Source organism: Macrobrachium nipponense, chromosome 48, assembly GCF_015104395.2.
Source record: "Macrobrachium nipponense isolate FS-2020 chromosome 48, ASM1510439v2, whole genome shotgun sequence".
NCBI classification, from domain to species: Eukaryota; Metazoa; Arthropoda; class Malacostraca; order Decapoda; family Palaemonidae; genus Macrobrachium; species Macrobrachium nipponense.
The window spans coordinates 13,902,671-13,910,625 of NC_087223.1; the positions used below are offsets into that span (position 1 = coordinate 13,902,671).

The following is a 7,955-nucleotide window of genomic DNA, read 5'->3' on the forward strand; positions in this document are numbered from 1 at the left end:
GCATTTTGTTTTTCACTTAGCATATTTTTAGCACATTTTCTTATGTTTGCCAAATTTGAAATTATGTTAAACCTACTCATTTGAAACATTCCAAGACAACTATGAAGAGGAATATACTTTTTGCTTTTATTTGTAGACCTTTTGAAAATAGGAAAGAATTAAAAAAAGAACTATGGCATTACAGAGAGAAAAAACTTTACCAAACACAAGATGAATGAAATAGTTATATAGATCTACAGATACCTTACATAAACAAAGGAGGAATAACAACCAGCAAGGGAGGAGCCGTTTCAAAGACAAACACCGCCTACTACTACTACTACACTCACGTGGACTGGCTGAGGAAATTTAAAACCATGAAATTTTCCCGTCTCTGAAGAGCACTACTGCTGACCATTTCTGCAGGCGCAAAATCATCACCAAGAAGAACAAACGTGCTTTGTAAGACAATTGTGAGTAGCAAGTGTTTGCATATTAGGTTCATGTGTTTAGCTACTAGGTATGGTTGGTTAGGCTATCAAGAGAACAAGTAACCTGTGAATAAGCTAAATTCTTTAAGAGTAGACAAACGAATGGTAGCTACTAGTTTGTGTTTATTAGAGCGGGGTCCAGACTCCCCAGGATGCCCCTAAAGCCAGGTCAGGGCACGGAACCCTAAACAAGATTGGATAGGCAAGTTCTGGATAGGTCATGAGTGGCATTCTAGGAAAACTAGTTCCTGGATCCTAAGCTTATTTCCTTGTTAGTTTTACTCATTATTCAGTTTAACTTTGTTAGTACTTCAAACTGTTTACAGGTATTCTCCTACTTATGGAAAAATCATATCTCGAATATACCCTAGCCTACACTAGGGTAATTTGCACCATCTCTACATACCTATAGGGTAGCCTAGCCTACACTACTTTATACATAGGTATACAGCATAATAATGATTAGTTTCAGCATATTTTCTAGGTTCAATGTAGGCTATGTGTGCTTATGAAAATTCAGTACGAAGTAATTGAATAAAATTAAAGTGTTGGCCTAGTGTAGACATACGAATACAGTAGCGTAGCCTACAGTATTCTCTAGTATATTACACATGCGGTATAGTAATTTATTAATTGATATAAGCCAATTCTGGAGGTTCAGTGCATTCTGACTATGATATAGGTATTAGTAGAAAAAAAAATTGGACACAAAACGAGAATCAGTCAGACATCTGTACAATTGAGTGATGTCAGGCTGCTGATGGCTGCATATAATTATGAAATAAGTTCTACACCACTTCACTGTATCCAATAATATTGTAGGTATTCTTGTATTATGTATTGCATTATAAAATACTAACTTAAAGGTAGTGGTCAATGTTTTGATTTAGAAATCAGTTGGTGGCCCATACAAGTTTATTTTGCCATATTTAGGGTAAAAAACCGCATGGTACAGGGGTGGACCATGTACGATCAATGTGTACAACCCCAAGAAAAGTACATTATAACGCGTCCTGACATCGGAGGTGGGCATCAGACGCAACTTGTTGTTGGTGAGAAACGGAGCTAAAGACCTCTACTCCGGTGTCAGGACGCGTTATAATGTACTTTTCTTGGGGTTGTACACATTGATCGTACATGGTCCACCCCTGTACCAAGCGGTTTTTTACCCTAACTCAATTATGAGCAAATTTTCTAGCTTCTAGTTAGCATAAATGAATTTCCAGATATTTACTTATATGAGACAAGGTCATTTTTCGTTAGACAACGTGTTTAAGTTGAAATATGACTTGAATACATTTGTTGTGAACTAAATTATTTTTTTCATTAAAAGATTGCATCAGGGGCATGTTTTTTTGTGTAAAAAAAAATTACATGATTCCATTCACTATTTTCACTTGGTTTCAGCGTAATACAAGCTTTGCGTTATCTTTTATTGGTCTAAAAAAACTGTAAAATGTGTTATTTCAAGCCCAATAGTTTTGATAAAATGATTTTCTCTCAATTTTATCTACAGTTGTGTTCGATGGCACAATTTTATCTATGGTTGTGTTCGATGGCACAAGTTTACAGGAGTTTTATCCTTGTTGCTATTGCATGATAGTCATTAGCAGTATATTTCCTTGCTGAGCTTTGATCTATAGCAAATAAACTTTATGCATAAAAACATCATTCCTATGCTACATATCACCATTTATAACATGACTGCGGTAATTGCTTACTATCATTCGGTTGTTCATGACTACACATTTACATTTACACAATTATAACGTTAAAACAATACCTTCATCATTCTCTTTTGCTGTTTTCAGACTTTTTTAACTAGAAGACGGGATAAATTTAAGCTATTGTAATTTGGTCTCTCTCGCTCCCTGAGTGTACTCTGCTGCCTGCGTCCATTGTGAGTGAAATTTTAAAATAATTTCAAAATATTGTTGTATCAGTATTAATTGTTAACCCCATCGTAAAATTGGATTATCATAGGACAAATTATTGTAACTTGAACACTACCTGTATTTTAATTCATGTCTATTGTCCTTTTCTGCAACAATAGTAACCCCCAAAAATTAAAGATGTTATAAATTAGATATAACACAATATTTCTACTTTAATTTTAACCCAACCCCCTTTCATTTCTTTTTCTTAATATAACTGAGGCAGGGCAGGGCAATGCTACTTAGCTTTGACATCCATCGCTTCCAGGTATAAGAACATCTTAATTTGTGGGCTATCCTTATGTATTCCCCAGTTTTCTGTTTAGGGATTTCCATGTCTATATTTATGTCCTGATCTGTTTTTTTAATTGATTTACACATGAATAAATGTTCGGTGATGTCCTCCTCCACTGCATATATCACAGACCTCGTCCTGAAATTTACCCAAGAAGCTAGCCTTTAAGTTCAACATATTCAGTCTGGCTTTCATTATGATACATCGGTCTTGTTTCCAGTTCCCTTGTTTTTGTTTTCCTCAGCTTCTTTATTTCTTTCCTCTTTTGTTTGAAAGTCTCAGATATCTTGATTAATTCTTATCTTTATTTCCTTATTCAGTGCTTTTTTGGCATACCTCATTCCATTAATTTCTATATTATATTTGGTACATGTGTTCACCAAGCTTTTTGTCCAACATTGTCCATAAGGGGCTCTTAATTGCTCTTCTACTATTTCTTTGATCTTTGTTTTGAAAAACCTGCACATATACTGCTCATCCTGATCTCTGCTGTTGTCTTTTTTATTCTGGTTCATAGTCAACGTGTTTCATTTCTGGTACCTTTTTTGGCATAAACTCATTCCATTTATTTCTATAATATATTTGGTACATGTATTCACCGAGCTATTTGTCCAAAATTGTCCATAAAGGGCTCTTAATTGCTCTTCTGCTATTTCTTTGATTGCTTTTTTTTTTTTTTTAACCTGCACATATACTGCTCATCCTCATCTCTGCTTGCTCTTTTATTCTGGCTCATAGTCAACATGTCTTATTTCTTGGTACCTTGCCTTTCCATTTATTATAGCCCTATTTTGGCTTCTGATTCTGTGACTGTATTTACAGTTTCTACCATATTTGCAGTGCCCCTCTTTGAAACGCATACATTCTCATCTTTGGTCTACCTAATATTGTCGTACTATAGTCCTATTCTGGCTAATGACTCTGTGGCTGTATTTACAGTTCCTGTCATATTCACAATATAACCCTCTTTGTAGAACTTATATACTGTCCTTTGGTTTACCTCTTTTTCTGCCCTGCCTGTTCTGGGATCTTTTATAAATTCTGCTTTTCCACTTGTGCTGGTACTCACAAGAGTCTCCGTCCTTGCACTTTCCTGTCGTAAGTGCAGGTACTCACAAGTCTCTCCTTTCTTGCACTTTCCTGTCGTAAGCGCAGGAACTCACAAGTCTCCTTTCTTGCACTTTCCTGTCGTAAAGAACCTGCACTCTGCTCTTGTTAGCTTATCCTTATCTTTAGGTGCACTTTGATTTTCCCAACCCCTCTGTTAATCGTGGTCCCTGTTCAGGGCTTCGCTATTCAAGCATTGCTCGTTGTCAGGGTTAGGTGAGTTACTCTCTAGTCTTGACATTATTTTAGTGATCCTTTCCGTGATTGTACCTTGTTTGTTTTCCATATTCTTCACTAGGTTTTCATTTAGGGTTTTGAGGTCTTCCATGAAGCTCCATTGATTGCTGACTGTCATGTTTTCTGCAATTTCTCTGTTTCTCGAATTGCTTTTTCTAATTTTTCTTTGTATGATCTGCAATCTTCTTTGAGTAACTTTAGTTCACCAATTGATTTATTCTCCTTTTTTACTTTCTCTGCACTTTTTATTCCATCCAACACCATATTTCCAAAATTCTTGGTGATCTGGGATTTTTCCTTTATCCTTTCTCATAGCAATTTCCTCATCCTGACTTATTGACCCTTTTTGCCTGTACCCTCCATTACATTCTATACAAATACTAGTGTTTTCTTCCTCTTAGCATCTCATGCAATACCTATATAAGCTTGTTTTCAGCAATTTCTCAGTTTCTTCAATTGCTTTTTCTAATTTCTCTGTATGATCTGCAATCTTCTTTGAGTAACTGCAATACCAATCTAGGCCTTTTTCCTTTTCTGTCATTTTTATCGACCTCAAGAAATTTTTCATTTGAGGCTTGTTTAGGCCTGTGCAGAACAATTTTTTGCATTTATCACACTTGGCTTTCGTCTTCTGGGCCTAGCTGGACCTTGCAATTGCCCACATGGGCATGACTCCTTCCTATCACTTGTCGATTCCTTGTGGGTGGATGTAGCTAAAAAATCATCGTCGTGGTCTAAATCTATTAGCTTACTGTTGTCATGAGGCCGACCTTTTGAACATTCTTTGATGTCTAACAAGGAGACGTCACTCCTCTAGAGTTTTATCTATTGCTTCTTTTACTTTGGCCTTTTCTGGAATTCATTCCGACTTCAATTTCCATGACCTGTTGTTTTCCACCTTCCACCATGTTTGTTTCCCTGACCTGGCTGGATGTCTCCACCAACAACACAACTGTACCTTACCTTTCAATCCAGATCTGAATTCTCCCTCTGCTAATTAATTTACATCACACCTCCCACTAGTTGCTTTGCCATTCATAAAATTGGTACCCACTTTCAATTAGGACAACAAGCCAAAAATAAGCTTTTCCCACACCATATCTTGATATTTTTCTGTCTCAGGTCCCCTGTATGTTCAAGAATTGTGAAGCTGGGGATTGTTCATTATGGCAAGTACATGGACCTTGAATCGTCATGCAAAAAGAAAATTTAAGGACTATAGAGAACTTTGCATGGGAAATAAAAAAGCTACTGTAAAAAATAATTCACATACACAGGCAACTAGTGGTTGAAATTTTTGGAGCAACGATGGATGTGAAAATATTGTCTTCTCCTAGCTTACTAATTGCTTGCAATGCAATGTGTGTGTGTGTGTGGGGCTATCAACCTTTTTTCTTTTTGCTTATACAGATTTCCAAAGAGTATCTGTTGACAGTTTCCTCAATTTTTCAGTAAACTGAATATTGTAAATCAGATGGTACCTGTGTAACCAATAAAATCAGCTTTTATTTCCTGTGTTGGTGAAGCTATTTATGAAAAGAGATTTGTGCTAACTACATTTAAATTAACACACTTCTGTTTAGATATTGGAAAATATTGATTTCTTTTTCATTCTTGCGACCTCTTATGGTGGAAGTGATGCGACCTCTTGTGATGACAATGACAAAATTGGAAAGTAGGGTGCAAGATCACGCGAAAGTTACTAGAAATAATGATAGGTACCATCGAACATTTGAAACAAACTCAGGCTGCTGCACCCACTGGACCTGATTTATCCCTGCTGGACGGATTGCTACCAATACAAAGATATGTAGACTTTGAGGACTTTGAACAACAGATAAATGGGGACAGTCCCCTTAGAAAGTCACTGGTAAGCTACATGTCAGTTACCGTGATATGCACAATGATGTTTATTATGCTTCAGTACTGAAAACTTTTACTTTGACATTACTAAAGATAAGAAAAGGCCATAGTATGTAGAATGATTTCATTAATAATAATTATCAAAAACTTTCGTATAACCACTCTTATTGAATGTTATTTCTAGGTACATAGACTCTAGATTCTTGGGGGAGCAACCGTCAGCAGTCAAAACCATGATTGACTTCTGCATGACCAAGTGGACTCCAGTATGAGTTCAACTGGGAAGGTCGTCTTGGCTGGAAGACGAAAACAAATACATGCAAGAAAGGGTTCAAGAACACGACATTGTGTGGAATTATAATAAGTGAGTGCTGTATAATGCTGTTAGGTGTAGGGTATGGCTTTTGCAGTGTGTAAATTGGCACTTTGTAGAACTGCCTATTGCTAGCTTTTCGATGGATGCAGATGCAGTGAAGTGCCATGGATGCTGGTAGATAGTCAAAATATAAGTACTGTATGTGAAACCTTCAAACATGAGTTGCATTTGTATTTCATCCACACATTCAGTAACGTTTCAAAAGTAATGCAAAGTAATCCATTATAAAAGTGCAGTGTAATGTTAAAGCACAGAAACCATAAGTGCCATTATCATTTAGGCCTTGGCAGGGGTTAACCCCAAAATCAAAATCCCACAAAGTTAAAAATGACTTAAACCTTAATTGTTAACCCTTTAAATGAATTAATACTTTGACATCAAAACTTCTAAAGTTGGATACTGCCATAGCCTCTGTACCAATGTCTTCCACTGTCTTGGATTTGAGTTCACTTGCTTGAGAGTACACAAAGTTGCACCATTTTTTTTCTGTCCACTTTTACCTTCCTGTATAGGGTTCCTTTTCCTACTCGACCCCTTGGGGTTCAGAGGTTTATGCTTTTCTAACTTAGATTTTAACTCAAATTGTAATAATAGTGGTATAAGTAACTGAATATAAAGGCTTTTATATTGTTGGACTATGTGTAGTACTGCAGATATGCAATTTACTAATATTGATTATCCTTTTCAGATATTCTGGTGAACAAGACACAATTATCAACTGATGAAACTGAAGTAGGGAAAACTATGATGATTTATCTAAGAAATGCATGTGACAGATACTTGGGTAAGGAAAAGACAAAAAGACTTGCGCAGTCAGCAAAGTCAAGATGAGAATCCCAATTCATCTCAACCTAATTCTGGTGGGGATCCTGAAGGAATATGATATAGAGCACTTTTGCTGACTGTTGTCAAGGAAATTATAAATATTCATGTAATTTGTTTATCACTCAAATTTATCTTATTATTGTCAGTCTTTTGATTAGATTTTTATATTTAAATAAATAATTTTTATTATGTTTAAATGAATAATTTTATGTAGAGACGTATCATTCTTTTCTGTCTAATGTTTGTTGTGACTTCATGCAAGATGCTACATCCATTTATCTCTTACATACAATGCTGTACTTAATGAATGGCAATTTGTGTTCCTGCATTACTTTTTTTTTTAATTAAATGGATGTACCATCTTGCACAAAGTCACAACAAAACATTAGACAGTAATCCATGAATATTTATAATTTCCTTGACTATATCATCAGCTAGCTTTTGTAAAATATTGTATATAGAAATCAGATATATTAAACAATTAAGGAGAGTTTATGTAGTATAGAGAATGCAGTGGGTGTTTCATGTATATATATGGTACTAGTTACTGCAACTGTTTTGTTAACCATTTTTTGCCTTCTAATAAAAATTTAATTGTGACTATGTATTTTGATGTTAAACACCAGTATAATGGAATCCCATTTTTTTTATGTGTTAACGCATTTATTGAAATTATTGTTTACATGACAGCCACAATACTTTATCACAGAACAGTTTTTAAAAGAGTATTGATTTGTTTCTATTGACTGATATATGTTTGCATAAAAGTGTTTAAATTATTTTCAAAAATAATTTTGTCAATACCTAAATACTTGCCACATCACCCTATACTACTTTATCAAAATAAA

At 35.3% G+C, this 7,955-nt stretch overlaps 1 long non-coding RNA gene across 1 annotated transcript; it reads left to right on the plus strand.

The window, feature by feature from the left end:
* Window positions 1–313: 313 nt before the first annotated feature.
* LOC135205050 (uncharacterized) lies at window positions 314–7,707 on the plus strand. Its single transcript, XR_010312400.1, has 4 exons — window positions 314–452; window positions 5,680–5,913; window positions 6,091–6,270; window positions 6,971–7,707. It is a non-coding gene; the product is annotated as an uncharacterized LOC135205050 (long non-coding RNA).
* Window positions 7,708–7,955: the final 248 nt, after the last annotated feature.